The sequence below is a fragment of the Equus caballus genome, chromosome 15 (genome assembly GCF_041296265.1).
Source record: "Equus caballus isolate H_3958 breed thoroughbred chromosome 15, TB-T2T, whole genome shotgun sequence".
NCBI lineage: Eukaryota > Metazoa > Chordata > Mammalia > Perissodactyla > Equidae > Equus > Equus caballus.
This window is the reverse complement of record NC_091698.1, coordinates 23,639,722-23,652,879: the sequence shown is the minus strand read 5'-3', so window position 1 is coordinate 23,652,879 and position 13,158 is coordinate 23,639,722.

Genomic DNA, 13,158 nt, shown 5'->3' with positions numbered 1-13,158 from the left:
TTTTGATGACAGTCATTCTAAGAAGTGTGAGGTGGTATCTCATGGTGGTTTTGATTTGCTTTTCTCTGATGATTAGTGATGTTGAGCACCTTTTTTATACCTGTTGGCCATTTGTATGTCTTCCTGCAAAAATGTCTTTTCAGGTCCTCTTCTCATTGTTTAACTGGGTTATGAATGATGGTTAAGATTTTGTTGGGGTGGGTGGGGTGAAAAGGTATTTGAGGTAGGATACAGTATAAGCAAAGGTTTGGAAGTGAGAAAATGAGGGCTCTGTTTGGAGACCAGTAAGTAGTCAATTTTGAATGGAAACAGGGTACAGCAGTTAGAGTTAGGTCAGGTCAGAGAGTGTTTGATGCCATATTAGGAAGATCTTGGATTCCATACCATGGAGTTGATCCTCCATTTGGTGGATAATAGGGACCCATTGACATTTTTTGGACCAGGAAGTGATATGGTCCTATTTTCATTTAAAAGATTAACCTCATATCTCTGAGGAGTAGGCACCTAAAAAGGAAGAGACTGGAGTGAGATAGACTAATTGGGATGCTATTTAAATAATAAGAGACCAATAATGAGGGACTGAACCAGGACGGTGACAGTGGGATGTGAAAGGAATGACAACGTATAAAGAGTTACGATTGAGGCAGGATCTACAGGTCTTAAAAACTGCTCAAATATGAACAACAAGGGAAACAAAGGGTGCTTGGAAGGAGGACAGTGCCAAACCAAGGTAGAGAAGGCAGCAGGGAGGCAGGAAGAACTGGTTTGGTGGGAAGATGATGAACTGGCTTGGATTGAGTTTGAGGTGCTTGGCAAGCCATCCAAGCAGAAATGTGTACAGACCATGTGGGTCAGCAACTTGAGAGAGAGAGACGTGAGGTCTAGCGATCCTAATTTGAGAGGTGACAGCAAAAAGATGATTAGAGAACCTTGGAGGAAGGTTCTCTACCCTTGGCCAGGCGAGAACCTTGGGGGAAGAAGGAGTGGTGGTTGGGAAGGGCAAGAGAATGAAGAAGAGACATTGAAAACAGCAGATAAATGTTGAGAGAGGAACAAGACCCCAAGGATTTCATTGGCTGTAATATTGGGGCTGTACGAGTATACCACTCTAAGTAGCCTGAGGAGAAGCAAGACTGGTAATTCCAAGGATTAGTAGGATTGAGAGAAACGTTTTCTTTCTTGGGTGAAGGAGATGGGAATGTTTGTAGGCTGAGGAGAAGGAACCAGGGATAAGGGGTGATTGAGAAGGGAGGTTAAAGGAAGTGGTTGATGGGGGCCGGCTTGGTGGCACACATAGAGTTCTCACACTCTGCTTTGGTGGCCCGAGGTTCACGGGTTCAGATCCCTGGCACAGACCTACACACCACTTATGAAGCCACGCTGTGGCAGGCGTCCCACATATAAAAAAAATACAGGAAGATGCGCACAGATGGTAGCTCAGGGCCAATCTTCCTCACCAAAAAGAAGAAGAAGAAGAAGAAAGAGAAAGAAAAAAGGAAGTGGTTGATGGATCAAGTCTGCAAAAAGTTGCTGAAAGGGTGGGATTGAGGTAGAGGAGGCAACCTGAGAAGGAAGGAGGTGTATTTCTTTTTTTGACACAGGAGAAATGGATGAAAACGTAAGTGTGACTACAGAGACATTTTCATGTGTAGAGGCAGGAAGCTGAAGGCGTTCTCACTGGGTGACTCACTTTTCTCAAGAGAATAGCAAGTGAGGTCACCAGAGACTGGGATGAGACAAGTGTTGGGTTTTGAGAATAAGGGAAGGGATTGAAGCAGCTGCTGGGGAATGAGATACAGAGTCCACCAGAAAGGAGAAAACAGACTTCACTGGACACCCAACTAAGTCTAAATTCAAGAATGTGTAGTAGAACCAGTGGGCATGATCATCCATGTGAGGCCCCTGGACGGCGTAAGGAAGAAAGCAGATAGTGGGGTCTTCCAGAGACATAACCTAGAGAGCTAGCGATGTATTGTACATTGTACTGCAGGTGAAGAGTAGGTTCACACCTCACTCAGCATTGTAGTCCCAGTACCCACACAATTACCACACTCATAATCAGCACATGCGTATTGAACAAATAAACAAATGTGCAGCAGCTTAAAAATTCTCATTAGCTAGCTACCATGTAGCAGAAGGAGAGAACAGTGTCATTACTGAGGCTGAGTCAGTACCATGCCAGCAGCCGCCCCATCTCCACATGCCAGAGAGAAGCTGTCAGAACCTTGGGTCCCTGCCCCCTGCAGAAGCTCACCACACCTGCCTATGGAATGGAAGAGATCCTCAAGAGGCGCCCACCCTCCTTTCCTTTGTCACCATGCTTACCTTGAAGTCCTGGTCTCTAATTTGGCTTCCTAAGATCTAATAGGTCTAATATCAAGGCCATAATTGTGGTTTACTACAAAGATTTTATCTTCTTTTAACATTAATAAATTGGCACGATGACTTATAAACCAGTCTTGTGTGAATTCAACTCATGGGAGGCATATTAATTCATGGATGAGTTAATAAAACAAGTTCTCAAGCTGCAAATATGGGCATCAGCATTAGGATCAGGGGCAATTTACCGTAATAATATTTCTTCCAGAATCAAATTTTTACATTGCTAAGCCTTAAGTCAAGAAATACAGAATTTAGAGCTCTCTTCAATTTGTATTAGTGCCGTTGAGTTGATTCCAACTCCTAGTGACCCTGAGTAGAGCAGAGAAGAATCCTGCCTGGTCTTTTTTCTGCCATCTTCTCATCTTCTGGTGCTATATGAGACACTGCTCCACTGCCCTTTGTAGGGTTTTCATGGCCATCTCTTCAATTAGAACTTCTAATATTTTAGCAAAGGACACAGGCTTTTCTCAAAACCAAAAAACAAAAACAGAGACCACACACGGAAGATACAAGAGAAAATTAATAATTATTCGGATATTATATGGACATTTTTTGTCAATAGATCTAAATTCTCAGAAGTTCATATTTCTGGGCAGAACACTCCTTTAGGGATAGATGACTGTGAACTTGCTGTGGCCGTAGAATGCATCTTATTCTGTGGGGCGTAATTGACCACCGCTGCTGACCTGCTCCTAGCCAATGACAGGGTGCTTCAGCCAGGGATGCTAAGGCAATTCCCAGAAGACGTGGACCTCTTCTGATGGCTGACTTTGGCTTGAGGGATCTCCTTTGGTCTTGCAGAACCTTTCTTGCCTCACACAGAAGTCTAGGGTACCTCCAGCCAGTCTTTCTTCCCTCTCTCTTTCACTTGGGGTCAAATATTGCTCCCAACATTTCCCAATTCCCTAACCATTATCTCTCACAGACATAATAAAATCCTTGCACCATTCATCTCATCCTGGAGTCGGCTTCTTGGAGGATGTGGACTGATGCAGACCCTTTGCCTTGGAGCCCAGAGACTAGGAGGGGCTGATGGCAGGTGAGAGTTTCCATAGCATTGCTGTAGCCACTGAAGAGGTTGATTGTGATACAATAAGAAATACGTATTTTGGTCTTGGTTCCTGGGAGCTGCTGGTCTCAATCTGAGTCCAAAAGCCTGAGAACTGCGGGGTAGATGGTGTAAGTAACGGTCTGAGTCCAACCGGAAGTGCCAGTGTTTAAGGGCAGGAGAAGATGGATGGTTCCAGCCCAAGCAAAGAGGAAATTCACTCTTCCTCCTCCTTTTTGTTCTATTCAGGCCTTCAGTGGGTTGGATGATGCCTACCTGCATCGGTGACAGCAATCTTCCTTACTCTGGCTACTAATTCAAATGTTCTCACAGAACACATTCAGAAATCGTGTTTAACCAGCTATGTGGACATCCCATAGCCCAAGCCAAGTTGACACATTAAATTAACCATCACATGCAGTTTTCCTCTTCTCTGTTGAATAGATGAGGAGACAAAGGGGCTGTCTCAGTGAATGAAGATTTGACTGGGGAGCATATTCCTTGTGACCAGGCCACTGAGCAAAGTGAGGTGGGCATTTGTTGGATGTGCCTGCCCAGGGTCCATTTCCTGTTCTTCTGCCAGGAGAACCACCATTTTGTTTTGTGGAAGTAGCCTTCCACACTGGATACAGTCTTGATGGGACGTGCTTCCCCTCCCCTGCGCAAGGGTTGGCCAGTGACTCAAGTTAGTACAAAGGGGGCTCTCTCCCAGAACCTGAATTGGAGCAGCACAAAACTGGAATTGGGAGCCAGCCCTGTGGCTGAGTGGTTAAGTTCGCTTGCTCTGTTTCGGCGGCCCAGGGTTTCGCTGGTTCGGATCCTGGGTGCAGACATGGCACGGCTCATCAGACCATGCTGAGGCAGCGTCCCACATAGCACAACCAAAAGGGCCTACAACTAGAATATACAACTATGTACCTGGGTGCTTTGGGGAGAAGAAGAAGAAGAAGAAGAAAAAAAGAAGACTGGCAACAGATGTTAGCTCAGGTGCCAGTCTTTAAAAAAAAAACCAAAGCTGGAAATGGTTGGAAGACATCCATTCAAAGGCTCTGAAGAGACCTTCCCCTGGCTCCCTCACCAGACCCCTAGGAGCTCTGCCTTCATCCTTCAGGAACTTTGGCTTCCTTTCAAGTCTGTGGCCATCCCTGAAGCCTTCCAAGAAGGTCCTCCTTTGCTTAATTTAATCAGAAGTGGTTTCCATTGGTTGCATTTCAAGAGAGTCCCTTAAAGACAAAACCAGAAAAGGACAGCAAGGAAACACTGAAGTTTGTCCCCTCACAAGCAAACCACACCTTTCTCTTTAAAAGCACCTTCAAGAAATTCAGCTTCTCAGTGAAGCCGTAAAGTTCCTCCTCCTCCTCATGGGTAGACAGAGCCTGCCCAGAGTTACCTACTTAGCGAGTGATGGGGTTGGTACACATGTTCAGTTGTCTGACTGAGTAATTCTGCACTGCACTCTCTCAGATCCCTCCTTTGAGGGCTCACCTTGGTCTCGGGCTATGATTTGGACCCCACCACTTACACGCTGTGGGAGCTGGGGGGCCTTCTCTGGGCCTCCATTTCCGTGTCTGTAACATGGAGTTGTTGGATTGCCTGTCCCCGAAGTCTCCTTTCCTCTCTCAAATTTTCCCCCTCTCTGTGTGAAATTGTGGGTAGAAAATGGAATGTAAGAATAACTAACATTTTCTCTGTGCTGAATGTGTGCCAGGCCCTGTTCCGAGCGCTGATGGGTATTAACTCCCTTACTTCTCATAGCAATCTGCTCTGTGATGGAGGCGACATGAGGGCGTGGGCTTTGAGTTGTTCAATGTTGTATCCACTCTGTGCTTGGCGTAAAGTAGATGATCAGTAAATGTTAGAATAGATGAATAAACAAGTTACAAAATAAGAAAAAAAGTCAATGAAGGAAGAATAGGGAGAGGAAAGAGGTCAGTTTCCTCCAAATCTAATTATACAGTCTTTTGATTTTCTTGAAGCTCATTTGGGTTCTCATTATTTCTCAGGTAGGCTCTAGATATTTTAAGGAGATTCCTGAATTAGTTCTCTTTTCTTAGTTGCTGTGAAGATATGATTTCTGAGTCTGCTTCATTTCTCTTTTTCTTCTTTCAAGTAGAACCGATAACTGAGCCCAAAGTTTCAAGTACTTAGATGAAGAATGGCTATCATTTATTTTACCAGCATCTAGAACAGAGAGGCTCTAAGGGTTGTGAGATGGTCCTTATAGCCCGCATAACCCAGGTCTGATGGGGAGTTTTCTTTGACTAGTCCCCTGAGGAAAAACACATACAAGCTTGGTGTAGTTTATGACATGCTGGCGTCAGCTGGAAGTGGACAGCTGCAGCATTGTGCCTTCAATCACCAGCCTCCCTAAAAGACAGCAGGGAAGAACTGCCTGGATGGAGAGGTGGTCTATATTGTCTCATGGACAGTTGTTAACGGTTTGGCTAGATAGTCAGGGACCTGAAAAATGAAAGATTGGTGACAAGGAGGCCTGCGAAGGGGGACTGTGGATGGATATCGTGGAATGGGCAAAAATTGTGAAGATATTTATATCTCATGTAAATGCTCACCAAAGAGCAGAGAAGGACCTTAATAATCAGAACAAGATGCCCTATTCTGTGGATGTCACTTAGCCTCTTTTTCCTGTCACCCCTGCCTTTGCCCAACGCAGGTGGGGAGGTAGGTAACACATGGATTCAACAACTCATACTTCCTCCCACAAGGCGGGTCCCACTACTGTGACTACCACTGTGTGGTGGATCTTCCAAAAACAGATGTCAATGGTTAGTTCCCTAATATGGCACCATTCCCAAAGGGATCAGCCATCCACCTGGTGGGCAGATTTATTACAGGAGACTGTCATTTGACCATGAGGGCTCTTCATGCCCTTGAACCAACAGGCAGGTTGGCTGGGGTGATTGATCCTGATTAACAAGGGGAGAAGGGCTCCTGGCACACGAAGGTGGTAAGGAGCACGATGTTTGGAACACCTGTTAGTAAAATGTTATGGAAGGCTCCAGCAACCAGTAAAGGTAGGATGGCCGGGGAACAAGACCCTCTAGGAAAGGAGGTTTGGGTCACTCCCCTGGGTAATGAACCTCGCCTGAACTGCTAACTGAGATGAAAAGGAACACGAAATGGATAGTGACAGAAAGAAGTTATGGATTTCAACTGTGGCTTTGTGACCAAGTAGATAACAAGGACTGTAGCCATTATTACACTTTCTTCCTTGCTTGTTGTTTATATATTCATCTGTATTAACTAAAATTTTCCCTCCTCCTTTCCTCTGTCATTTTATATGAAGAGTGCTGTTGTTGATTAATGGTATAATTTGGTCTTTGGGCTACAAAACATTCAGGCAGGAATTAACATCACCCAGAGTGGGCGCAGGGGCTCATGGGACTTTAAATTTCCCCCTTTCAGGAAGAGAGTTTTTATTTGTACAAAGTGTATTTGCATCTTATAAGGTGGACATGTGGTTTGTTGTTGTTGAATGGATGTTTAAATGTGTATTAAAGGGTATAGATGCTGAGTGGTTGAAGGGGTAGACTGTGCCAATTATTGACCAATTGTCTGTCACAGCTGCAATATCTCTTTTCTACTTGGTTCTGTAATGTCAAGGCTGGGAGTCTGCCATCTCTCTTCGAGTGTGGGATCTGGGAGTCCCAGGCTCTCCTGCCAGCTGACTTCCTGTTAGCTTCTGCCAATAGGAGGCACTGATGGGAGATCCAAAGACACGAGAAAGGGAGAAAGTGTGCTCCTTCAATAGGTGAAACCCCATGAGTATTCTAGAGTGTCTCTGTTCAAATTAACTGGAGAATAAGAAGTCATTTTCTCAGCTTTTCCAGATACTTGAGTCTTATATGTGAAGTCTCTAATTGACTGAAGATTTGAAAGAACAAATTACATAGTACTAAAAAATACAAATGTCACCATGTAATCTTATTGCTGATATCACTAATACCTATCAAATTTACCCTGGAAATTCTCACTGTTGTCTCTTGAAAAGCCTGTGGAACATTCTCCACCCCGTAGGTCATCAGGCATTCCCGATTTATTAAAATGTGTAAAGAGAGCACACATTTTTCTCAGCAGTAGCATTAGGAGCCCCTTTGATCTCTGTTGACATCTTAGCTGGACGGATTTGGACGTCTTTGTTGGCATCAGAAAAGACAAAGAGCTGTCAGTGTTGAATAGCTGCTTGATATTTGGCCTCTTTTAGCTGAAATGATTGGAGTCTTTATGGGGATCATGTATTACTATTTGGTGAATAATTGTGTGTCTTAAAGGTCTGTGAAAATAAATGAAAAAAATAATTTTTAGGTTGCACAATATTGTGAATGTACTAAAAGCCACTGAATTGTACACTTTAAAATGGTAAATTCTATGTTATGAGAATTTTACTTTAATAAACAAATTTTTTCTTTTTCTTTCTTCTTTTTTAGGAAGATTAGCCCTGAGCTAACATCTGCTGCGAATTCTCCTCTTTTTGCTGAGGAAGACTGGCCCTGAGTTAACATATGTGCCCATCTTCCTCTATTTTATATGTGGGACGCCTGCCACAGCATGGCTTGACAAGCCGTGTGTAGGTCTGCACCCGGGATCCGAACCAGCGAACTCTGGGCCACCGAAGCACATCCTGTGAACCCAACCACAGTGCCACTGGGCTGGCCCCAACAAATTTCTTCTTAAAGTATCTTTTTCACATTGAAAAATATATTTGGCTGTAGTTTCACCTAGATTCAAGGATATTTAAAAGGTTTCTCATAGCCTACTTCAGCTTATCCTTCTGTCAAGAGCCATTTCATAGATCTCAGATCTCAGAATTTTTATTTTCAGTGAAGCTCATGATTTTTAATCACTTAAGAGATGAAACACGATGTGGAGGGCTTTTTTGCACTTATTTAACCCAACTATTTCAAAAAGATGAGAAGAATCAATTGTGAAAAATACACAGAAGTTTCAAGATAGGTTCCTTATGCATGCTCAGAAAAATTACCAATTTTAAATTTGTATGAAATCATTAAAAAGGAACTTTGGAAAAAAATTAAACTGGGGGAATTTGTTATGGCAGTTAAAGGAAATATTATGACACGAAGGCCAAGAGTTCTGAAGCTTGCTCTTTATGAATTTATTTTTCACATTTCCTGCTTCAATATATAGCAGATTGTTCTTTTTCCAAAATAAAGCTATTTAGAGGCCCTGCAGGAAAATAGTGACTAACAGAATTAGCATTGCTCTTCTTCGAATGTTGTTGAAGATTTTTCTAATAGCAAATTATGAGGACTATCCTTCTAAGTTTGTCTGGAAATTTCAACTTTACATATACTGGTAGAATATATCCTTTGTTTATTACGTTTTGTCTTTAATCTAGATATCAAGTTTCAAAACATATATTACTTTTTGGGGTCGTTTTACCAAAAACCAAATTTCTGTAATAATGATGCCAATTTATAGCAAGAAAAGTTATTTTTATTGTATGTGTGTGTGTAGGGGGGGCTACGTCAGACTTTCTCTCATTTCTCCCCATTTTTACTGCTTAGGTCTCTGGCATAAAGAATAAAAACCAATTATCATTATTATTTTTAGAAAATATTCCAATGTCACCTCATTTAATTGCATGGAGCAGGGTCCAGTTCACTTGTGTGAACTGAGTTTTGTTTTTAACCGGATCCTTTCCTTTACATTTTACTGATTTTTCATGGGAGCTAACTTTTCAGGGCTATGAACTGCATTAATTTCCTATCACTGCTATAACAAATCATCACAAACTTAGTGGCTTGAAAGAACTTGAATGTATTACCCTAAGGTTTTGGTGGTCAGAAGTCTAAAATAGTTCTCAATGAGCTAAAATCAAGGTGTCAGCACAGCTATGTTCCTTTGTGGAGGCTCTAATGGAGAATCCATTTTCTTGCCTTTTCCAGCTTCTAGAAGCTGCCTACTTTCCTTCGCTTGTGGCCCCTTCCATTCTCAAAGCCAGCAGTAGAGGGTTGAGTCGTTTTCACATGGAGTCACTCAGACTCTGACTCTCCTGCCTGCCTCTTTTACTTATAAAGACGCTTGTGATTACATTAGACTTACCCAGATAATCCAGAATAATCTCCCTATCTCAAAATCCTTGACTTGATCACAACTATGAAGTCCTTTTTGTCATGTAAGGCAACCCATTCAGAGGTTTTGGGGATTAGGATGTGGAAATCCTTGGGGGGCCATTAGTCTGCTTACCACAGGTAACAACAGGGATAAATAATAAAAACGTAATGTTGCAAAAGGATGCTGACAATATGATTCAAGTTACGCTAATTTTTCAAGCACAGAAAATAATACTATAATTGTGTGGGGTACACACGGAGTTTGGATAAGTATGAAAATAAGCATAGGATGATATATCTGCCATCTGCTGGCTAGTGGAGACCACGAGGAAAGGAAGAAAGAAGGGAGAGGAAAGGGTTGGTGAGTTACCAGTTTATTTCTTTAAGCGAGAGATCTGAAGCAAAATGTTAACATCTTTTACATCTGGATGGCTGTTACATGAAAGGATGTCTGTTATCTTCTCTTATATGTTGCAATACTTCATAATTAACAACTAAAAAAAATTAAGATAGCATCCAGCAACTTCTCAAACAGTGTTGAATAACTTAAACAACTCCAATTTGATTTTATGGTCAGAAAGAAACTAGTTTTCTGTAACTTTTACAAAGCATATGGAAAGTGAATGAAGATTTGTTTTCATTTTTATGATATTTGTTATAGAGTCTGTTTCTCCACACAATATTTAGGTTGCTAGTTAGAACTAATATGTTTTAGTGTTTAGCATTCAAATTGATATGCTAATTCAAAGCGTTGATCTCTTCTGATTCAAGAAGATAACTATCTGGTTAGTTGGAGGATTTGAGTGTTAATTTGATGACGACAGGAATGGCAGCCAGAAAAGAAAAAGGACCTATCCATTGGTACTGAAGAAATTAACCCAGAACTATCAACTCTGAGACATTGCCCAATAAAGCCCTTAGATTTTTTAAAAAGATAAATCCTAAAGGCCCCCAGGCAAAAATATCTTTGAGCCATAATGCTAGGCCCAAAATAATAATTCAGCCTCCCTGGTGCAAATAAGAAACGTACCCAAGACAAAATTATTCCGGAAGACTAAAAATAAAGAATGGACAAAGGTATATCAGACTAACGGAAAAATGAAAGGAAATGAAATATAGAATGAAATGAAATATATTGTCAAGGCAGAGCTTTATTCTTACCCTTACTTATTCTTTTGTGTTGATAGAATTTTTAATTTTTCGAATTGACCAATGGACATAGAAAGTTGCTCTACATTTGTACGTGACGATACTTACTGTCTTTCCGTGTGCTGAAAGGCTGTAGCAATTACAGCTATTACTTGAAGAATGATTGTGACACCCCAGCTACAGCACTAAGAGGGTTTATTTACACATCTCATTTAGTCTTCAGAACAACTCTATGGCATTTCTGTATTATTATTCCCAGTTTACTTTTGAGAGAATGAAGGGTCTGAGAGGTTAGGTTGTCCAAGTGTCACTGACTAAGTGCCCCGAGTAACTCGAAGGAGGTTCTGAAAGCACTTAACTGTTCCTCAAAGTTGTTCTTCAGTTATGTTAAGAGATGCAATCACCAACCGCCCTGAACTGGTCCAAACCCCTCTGCAAAAGCAACGCCTGCACAGACAGGCTGAGAAGTGTCCAAAAGTGACCTTTGCTTCATTTTAATGTTAAGATCTCTGCCCCAGGAGAAGCTTAAGCCTTATTAGCACAACACACAAATGGACGTGAAAGCGTGTTTTCAGATTACACCTGTGAGAGCTTCTACCCGCTTCTACAGGAGACAACGAAACTTCCCTTTTGAATATTCGTTCCCCATATGAAATAAAAGGCCCCTGCTTTCCTTTGCTCAAGGAGCCACGGCTTTGAAAGGGACTCCCTGTGGTCTCTGTATTTGCTGCAAATAAATCGTATGCTGTGTGACAACTACTTCTGGTGAAGGTTTTGATTTCAACTCACCAAGAAGTGAACTCACTTTGGTTTGGTAACACAAGGTCACATGCTAGTGAGTGGTGTAGCCAGAGCTCAAGCTCAAGTCTGTTTGAGTCCACTGCCCTGGACACAGCCAGTACTCCACATGGCCTTATCTTTTACCAAGTCCTGATGAGGTGTTTGAAAAATATCGACAGGTTGCTAGAATGCACATTAAATTTTATACCAAATATAAAAATATACTAGTTGGAATAAATTACATTCATAGAAAAGACTTTCAAAATGTCTCTCCTCTTTACCTTTTCTATTTTTAATAAAGAAAACCTATGGGGAGAAATGGGCTGATTTACATTAACTGAGCATTGCAACAGAGGTCATTGTATAAAGCAAAAGATCATTTCAGGATCCTAAATTAATTATACCGCTATTATATATATATATATATATAGCTTATATATATAGTTAGTTTTATCAGTTTTTCTTTGGGCACAATCAAAATGAGCCATTAATTGTTATATTTCCCTAAAATATTTTGATGTTATTATAAACTTTCTCTCCTTCTGAATTGCACAATTTCTACGTCTTATGGATCCTAACACAGAATGTATTTGTATTCTAGAGCTGAGGAGTATGAATATGCTGATATACTAGAACACAGACAACAATAAGGACAACAACAACAAAAGCTTTCACAAGGTTGCATTCATATGAACTTAATTTAAATAGATAATATCTCCCTTCAAAAACGATTAATATTAACTTTATTTTTATCTGGATTTAAATTCCCTAAAAACTCTAGCAAGAGGCATAATGAGAATTCCTGGCCTCAGAAACTGTGATCTAATCAATGTTTGTTGTGTTAAGCTGCTAGGTTTTGGGGTAACTTGTTACACAGCAATAGGTTACTAGAACACCGAGATACAATCTAAACCAACTAAGCAGACTGTATGGAAATTATTGGTTGCTGTGGCAGGACTTTCTCAAAACTTACTGTGTAGTTCTAATTAAATCAACACATAATAAATTGTTGGAGACAGAATGTCTCATGGCTTATACTCCTAGAAATACAGCTTCATTAGAGATATCAAGCATTTACTCATCACTGTCTCCTAGGGAGGGAGCCACCAAATCTGGTTATAAGAGCAATTTGGCTGCATTCATTCTCTGGTGAGGAATAACGATGATCTCGTCTGCCTGTCTCTGAATTTAGGGGAATGACCCCTTCCAATCCATTCTATTGTTTTCATCTGTTATCATCTGCTTATCAGACAACCCTGGAATAATAATTCCGCTTCCTTGGTGGCTGGTGAGGAGTGTAGGGGGCCCTGTTTATCAAGTGGAAATATTTGGGTCTGTGGATACAGTCGGAGCCTGCTCAGTCAAAGGCCATCAGGACAAACCTCACGTTAGACAAAGTCAGGTTTATGGGCTCGTGGAAATGAAGGAGACTGAGTGCCACAGAGCTCCGGGGCATTTCACCAAAGAAAGAAAGAGAGAAGGTGATTACTTGATTTGTGGGAAGGGAGTTTAGGTAAAATTTAAATGAAGCCATGTTTGAACGGCCTCAAGGCAAACAGGGCTGTGTGTAAGGGGTCAGTTTTGGGTCTAAACTGCAAAGCCCACTCAGGGCCCTGGTTCTTGGAAATTATGAAGTTAAGATAGCTATGTAATGTCTTGTCTAGGAAGTTGCTAGTTTAGGGGTAATTTGGGGGTGAGACAGATCTG